The sequence below is a fragment of the Magallana gigas genome, chromosome 3 (assembly GCF_963853765.1).
Source record: "Magallana gigas chromosome 3, xbMagGiga1.1, whole genome shotgun sequence".
NCBI classification, from domain to species: domain Eukaryota; kingdom Metazoa; phylum Mollusca; class Bivalvia; order Ostreida; family Ostreidae; genus Magallana; species Magallana gigas.
In genome coordinates, this window is record NC_088855.1 from 10,730,143 (window position 1) to 10,754,281 (window position 24,139).

At 32.8% G+C, this 24,139-nt stretch overlaps 1 protein-coding gene across 2 annotated transcripts in view; it reads left to right on the forward strand.

The window, feature by feature from the left end:
• The window catches only part of LOC105327203 (uncharacterized), a 210,932-nt gene that overhangs the window by 73,838 nt on the left and 112,955 nt on the right, over window positions 1-24,139 (forward strand). The gene's annotated exons all lie outside the window — the stretch shown is intronic.

A 24,139-nucleotide genomic window follows, 5' to 3' on the forward strand; every position in this document is an offset into this window, starting at 1 on the left:
TTTGATGCACACTTCAAAGATAAGGAAGATGATGGACCACTTTTAACCCCTATATCATTGTGAAATGCTAAAATATGACAAAGTTCGGGTGAGCTAACTGAACTCTTGCAGGGGTCATAGGTGCCCTCTAACGCTTATAATGAATACCTCCTGAGGCCCTCTACCTAATCCTAGTGTTACCAAGTTCTTGTGGTCAATCTCGAGTGAGATATAAACCCCTGAAATGAGCCAGAACCCCTGGGAGCCACTTGGTGGTACCCCTACAGCCTAAATTTTAGACCGGTTAATAATAGCCCCATATGCCCCCTACACTACCCGGTGATTTGTTTGATGCACACTTCAAAGATAAGGAAGATAATGGACCACTTTTAACCCCTATATCATTGTGAAATGCTAAAATATGACAAAGCTCGGGTGAGCTAACTGGACTCTTGCAGGGGTCATAGGTGCCCTCTAACGCTTGTAATGAATACCTCCTGAGGCCCTCTACCTAACCCTAGTGTTACCAAGTTCTTGTGGTCAATCTCGAGTAAGATATAAACCCCTGAAATGAGCCAGAACCCCTTGGAGCCACTTGGTGGTACCCCTACAGCCTAAATTTGAGACCGGGAAATAACAGCCCCATATGCCCCCTACACTACCCTGTGATTTGTTTGATGCACACTTCAAAGATAAGGAAGATAATGGACCACTTTTAACCCCTATATCATTGTGAAATGCTAAAATATGACAAAGTTCGGGTGAGCTAACTGGACTCTTGCAGGGGTCATAGGTGCCCTCTAACGCTTATAATGAATACCTCCTGAGGCCCTCTACCTAATCCTAGTGTTACCAAGTTCTTGTGGTCAATCTCGAGTGAGATATAAACCCCTGAAATGAGCCAGAACCCCTGGGAGCCACTTGGTGGTACCCCTACAGCCTAAATTTGAGACCGGGAAATAATAGCCCCATATGTCCCCTACACTACCCTGTGATTTGTTTGATGCACACTTCAAAGATAAGGAAGATAATGGACCACTTTTAACCCCTATATCATTGTGAAATGCTAAAATATGACAAAGTTCGGGTGAGCAAACTGGACTCTTGCAGGGGTCATAGGTGCCCTCTAACGCTTATAATGAATACCTCCTGAGGCCCTCTACCTAATCCTAGTGTTACCAAGTTCTTGTGGTCAATCTCGAGTAAGATATAAACCCCTGAAATGAGCCAGAACCCCTGGGAGCCACTTGGTGGTACCCCTACAGCCTAAATTTGAGACCGGGAAATAACAGCCCCATATGCCCCTTACACTACCCTGTGATTCGTTTGATGCACATTTCAAAGATAAGGAAGATAATGGACCACTTTTAACCCCTATATCATTGTGAAATGCTAAAATATGACAAAGTTCGGGTGAGCTAACTGGACTCTTGCAGGGGTCATAGGTGCCCTCTAACGCTTATAATGAATACCTCCTGAGACCCTCTACCTAATCCTAGTGTTACCAAGTTCTTGTGGTCAATCTCGAGTGAGATATAAACCCCTGAAATGAGCCAGAACCCCTGGGAGCCACTTGGTGGTACCGCTACAGCCTAAATTTGAGACCGGGAAATAATAGCCCCATATGCCCCCTACACTACCCGGTGATTCGTTTGATGCACACTTCAAAGATAAGGAAGATAATGGACCACTTTTAACCCCTATATCATTGTGAAATGCTAAAATATGACAAAGTTCGGGTGAGCTAACTGGACTCTTGCAGGGGTCATAGGTGCCCTCTAACGCTTATAATGAATACCTCCTGAGGCCCTCTACCTAATCCTAGTGTTACTAAGTTCTTGTGGTCAATCTCGAGTGAGATATAAACCACTGAAATGAGCCAGAACCCCTTGGAGCCACTTGGTGGTACCCCTACAGCCTAAATTTGAGACCGGGAAATAATAGCCCCATATGTCCCCTACACTACCCTGTGATTCGTTTGATGCACATTTCAAAGATAAGGAAGATAATGGACCACTTTTAACCCCTATATCATTGTGAAATGCTAAAATATGACAAAGTTCGGGTGAGCTAACTGGACTCTTGCAGGGGTCATAGGTGCCCTCTAACGCTTATAATGAATACCTCCTGAGGCCCTCTACCTAATCCTAGTGTTACCAAGTTCTTGTGGTCAATCTCGAGTGAGATATAAACCCCTGAAATGAGCCAGAACCCCTTGGAGCCACTTGGTGGTACCCCTACAGCCTAAATTTGAGACCGGGAAATAATAGCCCCATATGTCCCCTACACTACCCTGTGATTCGTTTGATGCACACTTCAAAGATAAGGAAGATAATGGACCACTTTTAACCCCTATATCATTGTGAAATGCTAAAATATGACAAAGTTCGGGTGAGCTAACTGGACTCTTGCAGGGGTCAAAGGTGCCCTCTAACGCTTATAATGAATACCTCCTGAGGCCCTCTACCTAATCCTAGTGTTACCAAGTTCTTGTGGTCAATCTCGAGTGAGATATAAACCACTGAAATGAGCCAGAACCCCTTGGAGCCACTTGGTGGTACCCCTACAGCCTAAATTTGAGACCGGGAAATAATAGCCCCATATGTCCCCTACAATACCCTGTGATTCGTTTGATGCACACTTCAAAGATAAGGAAGATAATGGGCCACTTTTAACCCCAATATCATTGTGAAATGCTAAAATATGACAAAGTTCGGGTGAGCTAAACCGACCCTTTTCACTGTGAATGTTGTATTCGAAGGTTCACGTCAAAACATGGCCGAGACAAAATAATCCCAATTTCACCTGATGATTTTCGCTGTTTTTGACTGCGATATATAATGATTTTCATATGAGAATAAAATCACAATGCTGGGTGTTCTACTGTCTCATATTCGTGATAATACGATGTCTTTTTAATTTTCGATTGATGTTGTTTTTAAACATGCACATGTTCAACTTTGATGTAAACAATTTATCTTGCCACACTGAGTTGGCTTTGGGTTTTTATTGTATTTGTATCGTTTTATGCCTTTTAATTTACTTTAATTGATCATTTCTTTTATATCATAATACGCTTGCATATCACTTTATACGATGCATATATAGTTTTTCTATTTGTATCAATAAGTCTACACCAAGCATTATTTTCATAACTTATGACCCGTATAGACGTATTTCAATTCTATCCAACATAGAAGCATTTATAACTCTTATCCAGGCGAGCTTTACTGCTTTGGAAGTCGTTAATGCTCGTGCAAATTATTGAGCATTAATCGTTTTGATATTAATTAAAATATGTCGATAATTAAGTGAAGTATAATTTTTCTGTTCAAGTACTCTCAGTACTTTGATGAATTTCCTTATTGGCTGCTAGCTTCTACGGGCTTAGTGGCTGCTGTTAGTGGCTGCTAGCTTCAGCCTGGTGCGGTTGCCTGCTTTAGATTCACTTGTGTAAGCCTACATGTACATAATTATGTGCACGGATTTAGAAAAGGGGTGGGAGTGAGGGGTCCAGACCCTCCCCCTCCCCCCCCCCCCCCCATGAAAATTCATTTATATCAATAGTAAAATTACCAAAATACACCTCGGACTCCAACGCCCCTACAAACATGTAACTGCTCTAACCCATTGCGCTTCAATGTAAGGTAACATTATTTTGGGGGAAAATATTATATTTATACTTATATTGTTTATTTCAATAGGAAGTATACATCATAATATGCAGGTGTCCTGCACCACCTTAAAGCTGTTATTTACTTAATAAAATAGTGCAAGGGGTTTTGAAGAATAAGTCAAAAATGCATGCATGTTACAAATAACTGATCTTTGTCTGAAGTTACGTACACAACACAGGTCTACAGGTCTCAATAGCGGGTAGTAGTTTTTCTTAGCTCTTCGATTAGATGGGTGTCACGTGGACTGGTGTATACATACACGTATGTGTTTTTCATATGGATTAGTTAACATGCATAAACATTTCTTTTGTGATGATCAGCTAAAGGGATTCATATTGTGCTCCAATTGGATTACCATAATGATGTTGACCAATATAGGTACTAAGCTTACTACATGTATAGTGAGTATTATAGTAGCACAATATTATGAGACACCGATATATATATATATATATATATATATATATATATATATATATATATATATATATATATATATATATATATATATATATATATATATATATATATATATATATATATATATATATGTAGATAAATAAAGCCTTGGTACAGCAAAAAACACTTAAATAAATAAAACAGAATGCGACAGTCCAAATTAAATAAATAAAACAGAATGCGACAGTCCAAATTAAATAAATTGTTTGTTTATTAAATTTATTTAATTTGGACTGTCGCATTCTGTTTTATTTATTTAAGTGTATATATATATATATATATATATATATATATATATATATATATATATATATATATATATATATATATATATATATATATATATATATATATATATATATATATATATATATATATATATATATATATATTAGTGATTTCTTTCACTTTCTAACTAAGTGATCTCCCTTTGCTAGCATACTGAATCATCATCTTTTGATATCATCGTTACTTATCCTATCGCATTTGTAAAATTTCTTTCATTTTAATTGCAAAAGTTATTTTTTCATTTGTCAGACTTACACTATTGAGTTGACCCCATATTGACCCTGTAACAATGTTGTATTAACTTTGTGTATTACATGTATAAGTAAGTGTAGAGAATGACCATTTTTATATGAGTTATAATAGGAAGGAAGGGGTCTTTCTTTCTTATTGTATTATGCATCAAATATAATGTAGGCCATGACCCTATGGGATTGATCTGATCCCATGAAACAGGAAAATACAAAATATCTTCCATATGTCATTTTGATGCATCAAATGGTGTAAAGTACATGACCCCCAGGTGTTGTCTTTAACCCCCCCCCCCCCCCCCTATGATGATACACTTTATAGTTTGATAACTTTTGAGATCCATATCCCTAAACCATATAATTTATTCTTGCTCTTTGTGTCATTGCACATCAAATTGTATATAGGTTATGCCCCCTTGGAGACACCCTGACATTCTAGAACTATAGAAATAATAAAGTATTTTATCTTATTCATATGTACATAGTGTTTGATCCATTTGGGTATTTCCTAGCCTAATAATGGCAGTGCTTTGTTTAGGAGACTTTACAATTGCCCCAAATAGGCGAATACACATGCATATAACATTATGTTTATTAATAAATCTTAACAATTGAATTAAGCACCACAAATCAGCAGAGCACGCATATCAGCTCACAAAGGCTATTCGATCGGGGAACACGGATGCTGCACATGCAGAAGGTGAGGGATGCAGAAACAACCCTTGGTGCTAAAAGGATTGGCAATTCAGTAAGAGACCCTCAAGGATGGAGTGACGACAAAGAGACTGTAATGGAGGAAATCGTTACTGCAAAGGCTGATTAAATAGCAGAAGTCAAGACTGTCCTTGAAAAACTCCATGGTAGCATCACATTTGCCGAGAGAACCTTCGACATGTTCTGGGGGACTGGTCAGGACAAAAAGGCCACCCTATACACAAAAATTAACAAATGGCCTGGAAAAAACAAACTTGGATTCTTACACCATAAGCTGGCTAACAAACACACCCGGAAGCTCAGGAGTTTTTCCTTACCCCGGAAAGGAGCATCGACCGAGGGTCAACCGAATATTGAAGACTGTCTAAAAGATCTTCGAAGGCAGAGAAAAAAGAACGACAGGTGCGACAAGGGTGACAATCGCTATTAAGTCAACAAATGTAACTCTCATAAACCTATGAACGATACGCCATTAACTTTTTTCTCATTAAATGTTCGAGGTTTAAATACGTACAAAAAACGAACAATTCTTTTTGATTGGCTAAGGGATATGAAATATGATGTAATATTTTTACAAGAAATTCATTTTGTAGAAAATCAAGAATGTATTTATTAATCGCGATGGTTTGGTGAAATAATTAATTGCTTTTCAGAATCAGTTTACAGTAGAGGAGTGTCAATTTTACTCAGGAAAAATAGCAATATAGAAATTATCAATTAACATTAATCACTTGATGGGAGAAGATTATTAGTTAATATAAGATAATGAAAAAATGGTAACTTTGCTGAATATTAATGCCAAAACAACGAAAAAGATAGGGCTGATTTTTTCAAACGATTAATTACTTGGATTAATAAAAATTCTATAAACTTAAATAATGTTGTACTATGTGGTGATTTTAATTGCCAAATTAACAATGAATTAAGTGATAAAACTGTTAATATTCTAAAGAAAATTTTAAAAACTCATAGTCTAAAAGATAGTTGGATATATTTTGGAAAAAAATCCGAACAAGGTTTAACTTTGTGTGATGGAGATAATGTCCGAAAAGTAGAATAGACTATGTTTTCCCTTCAGATTGTTTATGTTCCATACTCAACAATATTATGATAAGAAAAGCTCCTAAAGTAAAAAAAAAATAGATTAACAGATCACATGGGGATAACTTTTGAAATGTGTACATCTGAAAATCCTAACGGCGTAGGATATTGGAAACTAAATACCTCATTGCTTAACAATGAAATTTTTGCAAACGACTAAAAAAATATATATAAGGTGGAATGTCCCTCTGATAAGAGAGATAACTTCTGTAGAAAATAATTTATGTTGGAAGGCGATACACTTATTTAAATTCAAATATAGAAAAAAAATTGACTGGAACAAATTGAACCCCAGGGCTTTTTTAAAGAAAACTTTTACAAAATATTAAGAAATGTATCATAATGATAAAGTATTTATGAGGCAATACATGTATCTACATGACTATTCCTCCCCCTCCCCATCCCGATGGATTAGTTTTTTTTTTGAAATATAACAAAATTGTATGTACTTGTTCAGTACATGTACAGGTGATGTTTGATGTTATAGGCCAGAGAATATTTGGATGGAATGTTTTTATTTCTCTATCTATAGCTCGTTCACAGAACTGAATGAATTATAATTGGGAAAAATGTGACTTAGACAATCACAAATTCTATACTTAGTTATAATCGTTTAAAACTTATAACATTTCAAATGTTTAAAATTTGATTAGGCTTTTCTATTCTGAGGGAGCAGATATGGGGAAAAAGAATCAAAAAAAAAAATCCAATATCTCATTTGATTCAAGACAATAAATCCTTATATTGATATTATACCAATTACTGGAAGATTATTTGCTTGATCCCCTTGTTGTGTTATAACAAAATTTATGCTCTGGTTTAGGCTTTTCTATTCTGAGGGAGCAGATATGGGAAAACAAAATTAAAAAAAAAAACCAATATCTCATTTGATTCAAGACAATAAATCCTTATATTGATATTATACCAATTACTGGAAGATTATTCGCTTGATCCCCTTGTTGTGTTATAACAAAATTTATGCTCTGGTTTACATTTTTAGGATTTCTTAATATATGGATCCATTTACTATTATCTTATCCAAATTTGAAAACAGAAAACCTTTTTCTGAAAATTTAGAAACTATGGCAATTTATCATGCAGTGTATGTATAACATGTCTGTAAAACCTTCAAAAGTCTATGATAAAGAAAGATAACTCTTGCTGATTGAAGCAATTTTTGTTGCAAACCTATACAACAAAGTGCTATTCTGAACTAAAATGCAGTGCTTCAATATGTTTTGCAATATGAAATGAAAATGTATATAACTATATATTATTTTCATATACATTTTGGATTTTTAATTTTATGCTGCGATAATAAAATTTTGCTTTTTCTAATCACTATGTCTAGATTTCTTCATATCATGATTAGACACATTATCAATTTTTGAAAAATCTAGCAGCGCTTCATCACTTCATTTTTGTTTCATATGAATCGATTGATATTGACTTTGATGAAAATCAATATGAAAATTTTTAAAAAATATATGGCAAAATTAATAGCAGAGGGATATTACACCTTTAAAAGTAAGAATCATTGAAAAGGAAATAGGAAAAAAAGAATCTCAGCAATACTCTGAAATAAATATGAGCTATATACGTTTATTAGAGAAAGGAATAGATGATTATTATGTGGAAAAATGTAGTGGAGCTTATGTTCGCTCTAGATCTGTATGGTTAGAAAAAGGGGAAAAAAGTACTTCTTATTTTCTAAATTTAGAAAAAAAACAAAACAAACGAATAATACGATTAACAAGATAAAAGATGAAAATTGAAAAGAATATACGACGACAACAGAAATAATAGATGTTCTAATGAGTTTCTATGATAAACTATATACAAGCAATGATATTGATATTGTTGATATTCAAAATTATCTCGATAGTATAAATTGTGAAAAAATCAGTGATAATGAAAAGGAAATGTGTGATGAAATACCAAAATTAAATGAATGTAAAACTGCATTTGAAAATATGAAAAATAATAAATCACCTGGACAAGACGGTTTACCGGCAGAATTCTATAAAGCCTTTTGGGATAATATAAAACATATTTATTATGAATCTCTAATCAACAGTATAGAAAATGGAATTTTGCCTTTTTCACAAAGAAACGCGATCATGACTTTAATTTTCAAAAAAGGAGAGAAAAATAATCCTAAAAACTACAGACCCCTAAGTTTAACAAGCACAGATTATAAGATATTTGCACACGTATTAGCTAATCGTTTACAAAAAATAGCAAGTAGATTGATAGGACGTGAGCAAAGTGCATATATAAAAGGACGTTATATCGGAGAAAATGCTAGACTAATACTTGCTGTTTTTGAATATTACATGCACAGCGACTTAGATGGAATATTACTCTTTCTTGATTTTGAAAAGGCCTTTGATTCAGTAGAATATAATTTTATGTTTCAAACGCTAGAAAAGTTTAACTTTAGGATAAATTCATAGGAATGATAAAACATTGTATAATGCATTGGCGGATCCAGAGGGGGGGGGGGGTTCCGGGGGTCGGAACCCCCCCCCCCCTTTCTCTGGGACATATGATTGTTTTTGAAAACGTTTAAATGCCTATTTAAAGGCAGTTTTTCCCATTTATAATAGAAATACTGTAATTATATCAAATAAATGCTATAAAATTGTTTATTTAAAGAATTTCGTACTACGTCCCATAATTTTGTTCTTATATGAAAAAACCCTATCGATTTTTTATCGAAATAAAGTACATTGTACTCCCCTTCAGCATCTGGTGTTTACTACACTGAGTAAACATGTGGAAAATTAAAGAAAAAGTAGATAAAATTAAGCAGTATCACAGATTTATAATAACATCTACAATGTACTTTCTACTCTATTTCTTTTTTTTAAAAACATCAATTATAGTTCATACAGTTTTGAAATGACAAGTTATCGAGTAAAACGACGTTTTACTTTAAAAAGCCGCTTTCAAATGTACTGTTTATTTAATTAAGTTAAATAATTATAATAGATGATTTTTACTTCGTCATACGAAAAATACAAAGAAAAGTCATGACCCGCTTACGCGAGTTATGCTATTTTTCTGGAATGCTAGCCACCTTCATACCCAAATGAAGCCATACCCAAATGAAACACAAAAGGAAGCCTTTTTTGTTTTGTTTCCAAGAATCGAAAATTCAAAAATACCGTGTAAAGGGTTTTTATGTAAACCATTATGGAAATGCACAACTTTTAAAAACTTTTTTAAATCACATTTGATCGCATCTGTACTAGTCCGGATGATGTAGCGCACCCATTACAGAGGTCACATCAACTTCCCTGGGACGACAATTGCTTTAACCATTGTATTACACACGTACCATTTTTTCAGCAGATAAATTATCCCTATTCTTTTGTCATATCCTATCATTTAGACCTTTATTTAAGAAGGCAATCGATATAAAGAAATCAAAATCGATAAATAGTCCAGAATTTAAAACACCAAAGACATAAAAAAATTACCAAAATATCCATTGTTTTAAATAGTTTGTCGTAATTAATTATTTTTTGTTTCTAAGTGTCTCTTTTCTTTCAAGCATAGACGCACTTTCTCATTGCTGGAAACTTGGGTTTCCTAAAGCTAGATATTATGCAAATCTTCCTGACCTAAACCAAAACGGCAAAACGCTCAATAATACAGTGCACTCTAATGTTGAATTAGATGTGAAATAGATAGTGATGAGATAAATGTTTATTAAATACAGTTGTATACGCACGGAAAACGTTCAAAAAGTCCTTGTTTATTGACAAATGATGAATTTTGCACATATTGATTTTTATCAAATGGACCCCCCCCCCCCCCCCCCTTTTCCAAATTGCTGGATCCGCCTCTTTAATGACCCAGTTTTCAAAATTAAAAACAATGGTTGGATACCGAAATCATGCACAATGCATAAAGGAATTCGACAGGGGTGTCCTGTATCCGCTCTTTTATTTATATTTGTAATTGAAATATTGGCCATTAAAATTAAAAATGATAACGATATTAAGGGGTTGACTCTGAATAAAAATGATACTTGCAATGATTTAAGTTTTAAAATTGTTCAACATGCGGACGACTGTACCAACATGCTAAAAGATACAGACTCTTTGAGAAATGTTCTTGAAATAATTACCGAATTTAGTAAGGTTGCTGGACCTAAACTTAACTTAGAAAAAACAGAGTGTCTGTTAACTGGGTCATTTATCGATATGTATTCCAACGATTCTCATATACATGGAATAAAAATAACAAAGACTTGTAAAAATTCGCTCGGTATTTACCTGGGACATGATAAAACTGTATGCTATGAAAAAAAGTGGATAAGTAAATTAGAAAAAACTAGAAAAAATACTAAGTGTCTGGAAAAGACGAAATTTAACCATATTTGGTAAATGCACTGTAGTCAATACCGTAGCAATGTCAAAAATATTTATTTATATAATGCCAATATTTTAGAAAACCCTAAATGTGATTTTTTTTTAAAAGCTGCTACTAAACTTATATATAACTTTATTAGGAAAAAGCGAGAGTGAATGAAAAGAAATACTTTAATTGGCAAAATTGAACATGGTGGAATAGGTGTAATTGATTTTGAAAGCAAATTCCATGCTGCCAAAGCGTCATGGATAAGTAGAATATTAAATGAAAACAGTGTTACACATAGAGCACTTAGTGCAGTTATGAGACAATATAAACTAAATATCTCCGATATTTTAAAAACAACAGAATACAACTTTTTGGAATCATCATTTTTCAAAATGCTGAAACTTCCTTTTTTTTTTTAACGGAAATGTATTTTCATCTTTTAACAGATAAAAAAAACCAAAAACAAGTGAATACGCTAAATAGAGACGAATTCCTGAGTCAATTTATATAGAACAATAACCTTTTTCAGTATGAAAATAAACCACTATGTTTTGAAAATTGGATAAAAAGTGGAATTTTGTATGTTAAAGATATTTTTGATGAAAATGGAGAGTTTTATGATATGATGTACTTTACACAAAAACTGATTAGAAAAACCAATATCTTATGTGAATACATGTATATCATGCGTAGAAAAGCATTCAAAGTTTATAAAGAACAGTTGTCTGCAGCTATTCAAAATATGTCAAAATCAAACCTTGTGCATCATTTTTATTTGGAAACAATACAGTAGATTCAGTTAACAATGTTAAAAGTAATTTTTATTATTTATTTTATATTGAAATAAAGTTTCAAAAATTAATATATGAAAATAGATGGAGAAAAGATTTTAACGACACATTATGTCGCTGGGAAAATGTGTATTTGCAAAAATCAAAGAAATGTATTAGAAAAGAATTTAAGGTGGCTCTATATACCACTCTTTGATGACGCAGTACGCAAAAGAGTAAATCTGGAAGCATGCTAAATCAGCCGGTAGTGGCTGATTTAAACTGAGGCAAATTGTGTGGGGACTGCTCTTTTGAAAAAATTGTTAAATGAATAGATTGAATTTCATAATTGGAAAATTCATTACTTACAAGTAATGTGGTATTCGACACCTTCAGGTTGTATCGTATTATTTATCGAAATAAACAATAAAATCAAGAACAATGTTTTAAATAGTTTCTTTCCCTTTAACGACATATTACAGTGTAGCGCAGTGGCTTAGTGGATTAACTACAAACCTGTATGTAACGAGTTTGAATCTCGCTGAGGACGATAACATTTTCCAAAATTTTCTAAAACATATTTTTGGTTGAATACTGTGAAAGAAAATTCTAAACCGGTGAAAGTATTTCAATTATAATATACTTTATCCACATTAATATCGACATATTTCCTTACCACTTTAAGCGGATGGGAGGGTAGCTTTGAATTTCTCTCAGGTTGGGATACGTAAATCCTATTAGTTACATGTATTTTTCCCCTTTATTTATTTGACTTAGCAAATATATTTACTTATATAGGCCCGTCCCTAAGGCTTAGGCCTATAATGAAATATGTATGTATTTATCATTTCAACATGATATTTAGGAAATTTTCTTCAACTCAGAAATAAAAAGTACCCAAGGTGTTTGGGCCTTGGGAATTAGGAACTATAAGTCTTACCTTTAAAATATTTTTGTGTTTATTTGCAATAATTTTTATTCAATTTTTTCAACATTTATTGAAATACATTTTCTTAAAACATCAAGCAGCTTTTTCAGATAATTTGTCAACAAAGTAAGAAAATATGAAAAATTCTGTTTTGGGGAAATACTAAAAAAATTGCAATAATAACATTTTTTAATGTTAAGAAATGTTAAATTGTTTTTAGTTGTCGGAAGGAAATGTCCATCATATGACTAAAAATATTCTCTCAATTTGGTAATAGTTAACTTTTTAAAAATTATTTTACAAAAACACGAAAAACCATTGAAAAATTCTTTTAAAATACCTATAGTATCCCTATCATCATTTTAATATTTGATCAGTTTATGTTTTTTTGGTTTTCTCTTGAAAATTGGAATAAACTGTGGGTGTATAGAGCCACCTTAATTACAAACTCCTTCATAGTATATTGAACAATAATGTATGTGTCAGTAAATGGAACAAAACTGTCTCTCCATTATGCGAAGTGTGCAGTGTTAACGAGGATATAAAACACCTTTTGTATGATTGCAAAATTGTCAAACATATCTGGGAGAGAATAAGCATTTGCTTAAAATTTGACGTCACATGGAAAATCGTTTTACTAGGTTTTTACAATGAAATTAGCGAGAAAACTTCTTTTTTGAATAACTTTTTATCTTTCATTAGTTTTACAATATATAAATATGAAATGAAATGTAGAATTCAGAAAGAAATAATGTGTGAACAAGACCTAAGGCACAAGCTTAAAAATACTTTTTTTTTCCCAGAATGTAATTATCACCAGTATTAATAAAAATAAAAACGATTTTTATAAAAATGTTGGAAACTTTCTATCATTGCAAAACAGTATATGAAGTACCATATTTTTGATATATGATATATGATATGTGATACAGTAATACGATGTATGTTTATGATGAATACTTATTATTATAATTTTTGTATAATAGGTTTATATACAATAGTATTTTTTTCGTGTATGTAATTAAAACTATGCTTATTACACAGAATATATATTTATACGGTACGAGTATCAAAATATGTAATTTTTGTGATGAATATTGATTTTAATAAAAGATAAAAAAAAAACCAAAACAAAAACAATTGAATTAAGCAATTTCCAAAATGTTAATGTGCATTAGGAGAGAAAAAGCAATCAAGAAATGATTTAAAATTTGCTAATGTACACATGTAAGAATGTAAGAAGACTGAATCTGTAGAACCAGGTTAGATTGGTGGGGGTGGGGGTGGATGTGGAGTATAAACATTTATAATTTGAATTATTTATTTTTATTAATTTTAACTTGTCAATGAATATTAGTAATTGATCCCAAGGTAGAAATATGTCTTCTGATTAAATCTCAATAGATCATTTGTCAATTATGCAAGGTATAATGTAATTTTTTTAAGAAGAACATTTTTTACCAGTTTATAAAACTTTTTAGACCCCAAATTTTATTTTGATTTTAATAGATCTGTGACCCACGGTAATGTTTAAGTCGATCGGTATTCGTTTTACAAGATTTATTAAAACTCAGAAAACTTATTACACTATTCCGCGAGGTCTGGAGTCGGTGGTACGAGCGCCTTGACCGTCGCTCTCCAACTGCCGAATAATTGAACATGGCAACCAATTACATATAGATAACAAAACATTTTTAACACTAGATAATAATAGAAAAGTAAATATAGAGAGCAACTTCAATTAACAGATTTCTAAGATAAACTTTGAGTTAATTAAGGGTGTCCGGATCAAAGTCACTCAACGCCAGTGACAGGGGAAAAGGTGTCATGTCCAAGGAGAACATTTCACACAGTGATAGATCATTCAATAATTAAGGGGGGGGGGCAACAGTTTATATTTGAGTATGTTTGGGAGGAGGTTCCAGGTCATATTTTTGACAATTTTTTAATGTAATTTAAAATAAGACTAAGCCATACTACAGTCATGAACATGAATAGTATAGAACAAAACACAAACTAATACATGTATATATATATAGGAAGTATTACAAAACATAGATGATTGATCTATATCTTGGTTCTTAAACTGAATCATATATCATGTACATATATTATTGTTTCTTTGTTCAAGGCATTTCAGATGGTATGTAGGTCATTATCCCAATTGCTCTTCCTGAAATTATCAAATATCATAAAAACCTTTGAGATCCCCACCTTAATCCAAAGATATTATTCCTCCTTAGATCATTGCGCATCAGATCATTTTGGCATGTAAGTCATGACCCTAAGGGGTCATCCTGACCCCCTTAGAATCAGAAATTGTCAATTATTTTTAAATCATTGATGTTTGATGATCCTATCTCTATTTAATCTTTATTATTATGTCTCCCAAATGAAATTTGAGACTTATTGTTTTTGTACGTTTCTTATTACATGTATCATTATTCTTCGTCTTTTTCTTTTTCTTCTTTCCCGCTCTGAACTTTTCTCAGAGATGGCTGAACAGAATTGTACAAAACTCTAGGATACGATAGGCCTGCATATGTAGTTGTGCACCCTGGTGTGATTTTTCTCATTTTAGGTTAGACAACCACTTTTCGGGGGGAGGGGGGGGTGTCAAAAGGGTGTGGGGTCTAACATTGATTACTTTGTAGGAAAAATCGTAGACTCTATTGCAAATGGTAACTTGAAAACGGACAAAGATAATGATATAGGGTTTTCATAATCATATATTGACTTTTACTGGCAATATATAGGGTTTATTAGATCTGACCTCTGGGGTCACCCCCACCCCGTAGGAATTTGAAATTACCATATATCTCAGAAACTGTTATAATCATGACCCCTAAACCATATATATTCATGTTTCTGATGTTAAGGGGCATCAAATGTTATGTAGGTCATTGGCCCTGTGGGTGGTCCTGGCCCCCCTCGAACAGCAAGTCCCTTTATATCTACAAAGCAGTTGAGATTCCCACCCTTAAACCATATATATTCTTGTTCCTTGTGTCAAGGAGCATCAAACGGTATGTAGGTCATGGGCCCCGGGGTGGTCGTGATCCCCCTCGAACAGGAAGTGCACAAATATCTCGAAAACGGTTGAGATCCCAACCCTTAACCATATTTATTATTCATCCTTACAGGGCATCAAACGGTATGTAGGTAATAGGCCTCAGTGTTAAATTTAATTTTTCAAAACGGTAATGCACATCTACAGAACAGTCCCTATCATATCCCAAGATATGGTGTGTCTTTTTATTAAATCATTAGAGGAGTTCTAGGATCTTTGTTTTATTTGGAGTGATAAACGTCAACTTTCTGCTACTATTTGACTCCCTGGATGAAAGGACTATGTGCGGTATGGTCAAATATCTGCCCCCGATTTCAACTAATTTTTAAATAGTATCGTATAAAAATAAAATCTTTACAAATCATTGTATAGAGGATGCCTATAACTTTGATAATGATTTTAGTCATCATTACTCATTCGCTGTGTATCTATGACGTCTGCTAAATGGCCCAAATCTCGCAAATTTGCAAACAAATGAAAATATTCTCATTTTTGCTATATATTTTGCATTCGGAAGTATGGATCGCAGATCTGCTCAAGTGCGATTTTAACATATGTTTTTCTTCAGATAGTTATACACATTATACTAAAATATGGTACTTGAGCAAGCCTGCGCTCGATGTTTCCCAGTCGAAAAACCATCGGAAAACACCCATATTTTGCTACAAAACATCTATTTATCAAAATAATGCAATCTTCATGACGTCATTTCTACATTATGACGTCACTGTGGTGATAACCTTTTACACCTTTATTTCCAATATGATTTTAACTATCTTTCACCTTATTTTCAAAGCTCTTTCTAAAACTTTGATTTTGTGGGCAAAAAATGCATAAAACCGCACTTAGTCCTTTAAATGTTTAAAACCTTACTGCACATCTATAGAACAGTCTCAATCACATCCCAAGATATGACGTGTCTATCCATTAAATCATAAGAGGAGTTGTTGGATCTATGTTTTTTTTGTGATAAAGGTCAATTTTCTGCTACTTTTTGACTCCCTGGATGAAATTTAAATTTTTAAAACCTTATTGCACATCTTTAAGACAGCCCCAATTATATCCCAAGAGATGACGTAGCTACTTCATGAATTGTAAAAGAACTTCTGGGAACCATACTTTTTTTTGCAAAAAAAACCCGTCATTTTTTGTTGTCCACTGATCCCCTTAATAAAAAAAAATTCTGGAACCTGATCACACTTTAATATGACACCCCAATCATATTCTAGAAGATCATTTGGATACTGCAAAAAAATGACGTTTTGAAACTAATATTTTTGTAAAAAAAAAAAAAAGAAGAAGTCATTTTTCAGCCATTAAATGACCCTTTGGACAAACTTGAAAATTTCGAAACCTTATTGCTCATCTGTAGGATACCCTGAAACATATTCTAAGAAATGATTTGTCTACTGTTGAAAATGTAGGAGGAGTTCGAGGAAGAAGATTGTTTGTGAAAAAACGTCATTTTTTACCAATTATTTGACCCCCAGGACTACCAGATAATTTTTGAAACCTTTTTACAAATCAACATGACACCCCAAATCAAACTCCAAGAGTTCAGATTGCTGGTTTATAAGATGTAAGAGCAGTTTGAGAAAGTAAAACGTGACGGACGGACGGAACAGGGTAACAACAATATACCTGAACTTTCTTTAGAAAGTGCGGGTATAATAAATTAAAATATGTATTATTCTAATTCATGTTTGGTTTCTGTATGAGTATACAATCTTTTCGACTTATGTCTACTTTTATTATGAATCATTTATTCATGTTGCATATTAAACAAATTATACAGAATCATGCAATGCTACAAAATAAACTGATGCATATAAATAAATACAAAATTCAACTTCAGCAAGTCATTAAAGGGGCATGGTCACGATTTTGGTCAAATTCTATTTTTCTGTTTTAATTATTAACAATGCTTTAGGAATGCATTTCTAATGGTCAAATGAAATTTTAGAGTCATTCGTTAAGTTGTAAGCATTGATACAGAGCTCACAATTCTTTGTCATGTAAACAAGGCTCGTTCCCTGTATTTGTTTACAAAGGTTTAATATACCAGTAAAAATCTGTTTAAGCTGGTTTTTCTATCTTTTTATTCATTTAAAAACAAAAATAAGCAGTTTCTAAAATTTAACACATTATTTTAGGTCTAAAATTGGAATTTTCACTTCAACATTCAAATGTAAACAAATGCTTTGCAAAGAGATAGAAGCTCCGTAACACGCTTTTAAAAGCTCAACGAAGGACACTCAAATGTTGGTTGCCTATTTAAAATGTCTTACTGAAGCATTTGAAACGTTAAAATCGAAAAAAAATATTTTTTGACCGAAATTGTGACCACCCCCTAAACAAGTTATGAGATATATATGTGATTTATGGCAAGGAATAGCTTGTACATATGTTGAACCAAGGCTACATTCACGAAATATCACCACGCGTTTACAATGTACCTTAGACAAACAATGCATGACGATTCGACTGAATTAGTTAATTAATAGATTTATATAGGATCTCTCATGAATTGCGATGGTATATGATTTTTATCCAACTCGTTGTGTGTTTCTATTCCCGAGCCTTGGCGAGAGGATAGAAAACACACAACGAGTTGGATAAAAATCAGATACCATTGCAAATCATGAGAGATTCTTTTTATCACATGTCTTACCAAGTATTTTGTTAATCTCAGCCTTTTCTGTAAAAATTGTTATTGTGAGCCGCACAACACATTTACTACAAGACGTCAACAACTTTACGCATGAAAAAAAGGTCCTTGAAGTTTAACAAACAGACATTTTATTTTCGAACATTTTTGATGAATTCATGAAAAATAATTGAAAAAACATCAAATGCTTCACATTTACAACTCAACACTTTTCAGCTGAATTAATTATTTACTCTTTCATTTTACGTCAATCAACTGCCTAAATGTACGTAATGTTTAATTTTGACGTCACGTCGCGTAAGAACACACAGTGTAATATCAAAAATTTATCCCGTGATCTTGAGTGATATCTACCGTATATTGAGATAACATGTGATAAATTGAATTATCTAACTCATGTCATTACATGATGTTTCTTGTTTTGACCTGTCAGTCATTTGTGTATTTTTGCCAGAGTAACTCACCATGGCATTCATGCACACCGTTGGGTACCGAGGGTAACAGTTGAAATTGACACCCCCGAAAACGTTTGTCGCAGAGGTTGAAAATGGTTTTCAAGGGGTGTAAATTTCAGCTGTTCCCAAACAGCCATTGTTTATATAATATTCACATTCAGTGTATATTTCCTCATATGTTTGCATTGAACATCTGCGACGTTCAATTTCCTGTGAATACACTTATAGTACTGATCAGACCCAACCTAACACCAGAGTAAACCCCAACTAAACAAGGGTTTACTTTACATTTACATTAGGTTTACTCCGGGTTTACTTTTTGAAAAATTAGGTCCACTCGCGGTTTACTTTGGGTTACTCGGGGTTTATTTGGGTTTGTTTGAGAATTGCTTTTGTGGTCAACTGTACGCATTGAAGTGTGAAGCAGACCTGTATTTTATCTTACCATCTACTGCCTGTAATTCCTGCCCCTCGTATATTTCGAGTACACATGTAGCGTCTGCCTTTAGGGTTATACTTCTGATCGGGGTTTACTCTTTGGGTTTACTTAATTGGATTTACTCCTGATCCACTCTAGTAAACCGGGGGTAAGCCCAAAAAGTAAATCCATGGTTTAGTTGGGGTTAGATTTCTGTTAGGTTGGGTCTGATCGGTATTGTACCCTTTCCATGCGCCATGAGCATAAAACATAGAAGTCATCACGCATTTTGAGTGTATTTATTACCTAAATTAAATCAACGTTCAAACTTACATAACTAATTTGATATGTACTTATGAAAAATGATCATCAAATCACACGTTCATAATTTTTTTCTCTACAAAGTTTTTAGCATCATGTTTTAGTCAGGGAAGCAAAATAAATAACATGTTACTATGGCTGTTCCATGTATGTTTCATATCTCTGACAACGAGCGCGTATAAAGACATTAATATGAAAGTAAATATGAGCATTGAATGCTTATATTTGGATGTCGTCTGTCCTATAACACACTAACATGACTAAGGCGGTTCAGACAAATTGAGTACCGAGCCAACGCGCGGTATTCAATTTGTCTGCACCGCCTTGGTGTGTTATAGGTAAGACTGACGACATCCAAAAATTAGAAATCAATGCGTTAAAAATGTAGATGTGCATACATGTATTTTCAAAAACTTTTGTTTCTTTTATTTTTCTTTGAATACTGGCCTTTTTAAGCTTACACATTTGGCTTATTACTATTGAAGATACATTACTGGATTTATTTACGATACGACTGGATGCAGCACAACTCTTCGTAAATCACTGCTTTACATTTTATCTTTTAAAAGAAGCATGATATGAAGTTTTGCATACCGGATACAAGGAAGTTAAAATTGAAATTTTATTGTTTATATAGGGGAAATGGATTCCCCCCTTCCCAAAAAAAATCACTTTTTTCGAATTTGCACTTTGAAAGTATCTAAGATATTTTGATATATATAGTCAACGGAATATATTAAAATAGAAGTTTTTTTTCGGGGGCCCTGGGATCGAACTTTGGTAAAAAAAAAAAAAATAGGAAACAGATTGCTATCATAGTGGTCTATATTTACACCTAAGAGTGTAAGTTCTGGATAGCTCAGTAGGTTAAAGCGTTGGCTGTGTAACACGTACGTGTTGTTTTTGTGCCATGGATTCCATCTGTGGGCATACTTTTTCTTTTTTAATTAAAAGGCATTTATTAACACCTTTTCTTATAAAAGTACTGCAAAGTAGATGCAGTTCGTTCTTTGCCAAGAAAGTGTGTATTGGTAACAATTTTTGCCAAAAATGTAGGAGGAGGGTTCATAGAAAAAATAGGGGTGGGTAAGTTAGTGTTTGAAATACGTCCCTTTGTCATCCCGGCATCAGGTAAGCCCCTTTATACAAAGGATGCAGTTGTTAATACGGAAACGAGTTCAATTGAATGTACGATGAATGATGATAGTGTTCGAACGCCTCATAAGAATCCTTTATTGTTTGATAATTGATATCTTTGTTATGTGATCAAATTTATAGTCATGCATTCCCCCTTCGTTCAAAATTTACGCAATCACATCGTGTATAGCTTTAAAAATTGTTGTATCTAGAATGTCAATTTTTTAAATGTTATATAATCAATTTTAATTTTCAAACCAAATGATACGGTTTTTTTAATCATCGTCACAGAATCAAGCTGTTGTTAGTAATCGAATCTCTTTCCGTTTATATACGCTCATCAATTCGTATGATTGGCAATTTTGAATTGTAATACATTGTACGAAAAAGTAATATAAAGTGCGATTTACCTTTAAAAACTTTTAAATTTCATTAGAAACACATACATATCAATTTCTTTGTGTCGTCTAAATATACCTTTGATATGTACATGTATAACTTACACCGTAGTGCAAATGAAAGCCTATTTTGAACGGAAGCGTAATAGTGCAAAGTTGTAAATTGCTTTCTTTAAAATTCCAACTTTTGATTTTTTTAACCTTACAGTTGGAATTTTCAGTTTATTGCATACTGTTTTATTTACAAGATATAAGTTCAAACAGAAAAAAAATGGAAATTCCAAGATTAAAGTTGGAATAACAGCTTCGAACTTCGAACTCCCAACTTTGAAGTTTGAAATTTCAAGATAACAAAAAGGTTGGAAAATTTAAAACTTTAAGTTGGAAATTCCAAAGTATCTGTAATAAAGAAAAATGACCCCCGTAGAATAATGACCGGGGGTCATTTTTCGACGTAAAATAATGACCCCCCCCCCCCCTTGCTGAAGAATAATTGGATTTTTATGAAGAAAAAAGACCCAGGGGTTATTTTTCTTTATGTTTAACATGATGAAAAATGACTCCCTTAGTAAAATGACCCCACTGTAAAAAAAAAAATACAAATTGGTTACCTCGTATCCAAGATATTACTTAAATTTTCACTCTATTGAACTGATTTTGAAGTTATAAACACCGAAATAAATCGCTGTATATATTTTCTTCATATCCGTAGCAGGCACACACAAAACACTCTTACATTGCCTCAAATTGATTGTTAACAAGTATTTCACATACGGCGGAAAATGACGCAAATAAAGAAAAACCAATTCATACACAATGAGGATATTGTGAGATAAATAATGAACAATAATCATAAAAGAATGATTGTTGTAATAATATAATAAATATTAATTGGTGAATGAATTGTCAATCGAAGAATGATACATGTATATAGTTTTAGGGGAAAAGACTAAGGAGGCAGGTAACGTTGGAATATGAATACTTCTTATTAACATTTCTGGGGGAAAGTGATTTTTAAAAATTATTTTACTTTAGTTTTGTTTTCTTCTACGTAATACATGAACATCGGTATTTTAAACATGTGTTGTAATGTTGTATTTGTGATTATGAATAGACGTTATTCTTTTAGAGCAAATGTGTGAAGAGTACCTGACAATAGTAAATCTTAAATAGATAATAAACACTGATTGATTATAATAAGAAGAGATTGTTTCTAAAAGCTTTGATAAGGGGTTTGGGCTCACATTAGGGGTTTATATCAGATATTTTTGTATTGTTTACCATTATATTAGGTGCTATAAGACGTGTGTCTTCCGCAATAAAGAAATTGAAAACTGAAATTGTAAAAGCTATGATTCAGAGTTTGGGAATGTTGATTTAGAGTTTGGGAATGTTGATTTAAAATTGTTTCATGTAATGTTTGAAAACTGAATTTATCTAAAATTATGTGATTATTGTGTGTTTTATTTTACATGTATTTTTACAAGCATATGTAAATGATGTAGCCATATTTTTGTTGTAGAGAGCTACCTAACATCAGATGCTTGTTTTGAACAATCTTACATTGCTATTTTCAAAGAGAAAAGTAAGACTGATTTTTATAGAAATGATCAACATGTGGTAATTTCTAGGACACAGACTGATTTATGTCCTGTCAGTTTGTTGGAAATGTACTTTACATGGTGTGGATTTACTAATAAATGTGCACATTTTATTCTTTGTAATATTTACAAAACACAGTCGGGCTATCACATTAGAAAGGTAAACAAACCTTTGACATATTAAAGTATGCGGGGATTGTCTATTGAAACTTTCCAGTATAGTTCGAGATGTATCAAAGTATGGTTTGCATAGTTCAAGAGCAGGTGACACAACAGTTTGTATAAATTCTGGCGTTTCAAAAAGATTGATAGATTTTATAAGAGATATGGGAGTTGGAAATCGGAGTCCGCGAAGGATGATTACATCAAAGATATGCGGGATTCTGGATAACAGGTTTTACTTTGATTAGGTTCATAAGTACATAATGTTTCGTAATTATCATTTCTTTCATTCTGTAATGCAAGAACGCAAATGCAATAGATGAATATTGATTTTTGTTTTTGGTGTTTATTGTTCTTATGAAGTGCAGGTACAAAAGATATATAATTTGTTTCTGTTGAACTCGGTGAATTCGAATAAAATTATTTTTTTATGGAAATAACATTTTTCGTAAAAAAATTAATTTTAGTATGAAAATTGCAGCTCATATTGCTTTAAGGTTTTATAGGTTTGTCGTGTTCGATTTGTTTTAATTTTGGCGTTCAAACTTTGCACGGGAAAGTTTAAAGTGTATGGTTGTACATGTGGTAATGAGTACTGGATAAGGTTCTTATTGAATATACCAGTATAATGGTCATATTATGCTCTTGATCATTTATGACAAGCTGCTTGTCAAATGAAAACATCCGAAGTTTTCAGATATGGTTGAATATTGTAGAAAATTGATGTTGAATATTGCATATTGTGTGGGAGGGAATTTCTGTAATGCAATAACGCAAATGCAAAAAATAAATATCGGGTTTTTTGGCTGTTAATTGAAGTGCAAGTACAAACGAACAGAAGAATCACGCGAATAAATGCGCTATAACAAAGAAATGACATGTATCATTCGTATAACAAACCAATCATTGGAACTTTTACTGCAACATGGAAGGAATGTGTATTGGGATGTAAAAAATAAATTTCGTAATATTTGCATGCGCAGACTCCGTAGTCTGAAATGCTTGCAGAAATTAAGTTTCATAATCTCTTTTTTCAAAGTTCGACTTGACTGACTAGAGAGAATTTTTATTTTCACCTTGAAGCAATCGAATACAGCAATGGGTCTTTAGATCGCTCATCTGTCTAAAGACCTCTTCCTTCTTTCCTTTTTATATGAAACAGTTTTTAATATAAGTATAAGGATTGCATATTGCAATATGCAGACGAATCAATTTAGAACGGAATCTTTCAATAGCTACCTGCATGAAATTATGACAGATTTATTTAAAAAAGTTAAAAAACAATACATTATCATTGATTTATTTTAAGTAAATACATAATAATTTGATTTATTGTTTGATATTTCTTGGGAAAATATTACCAGAAAATATTGT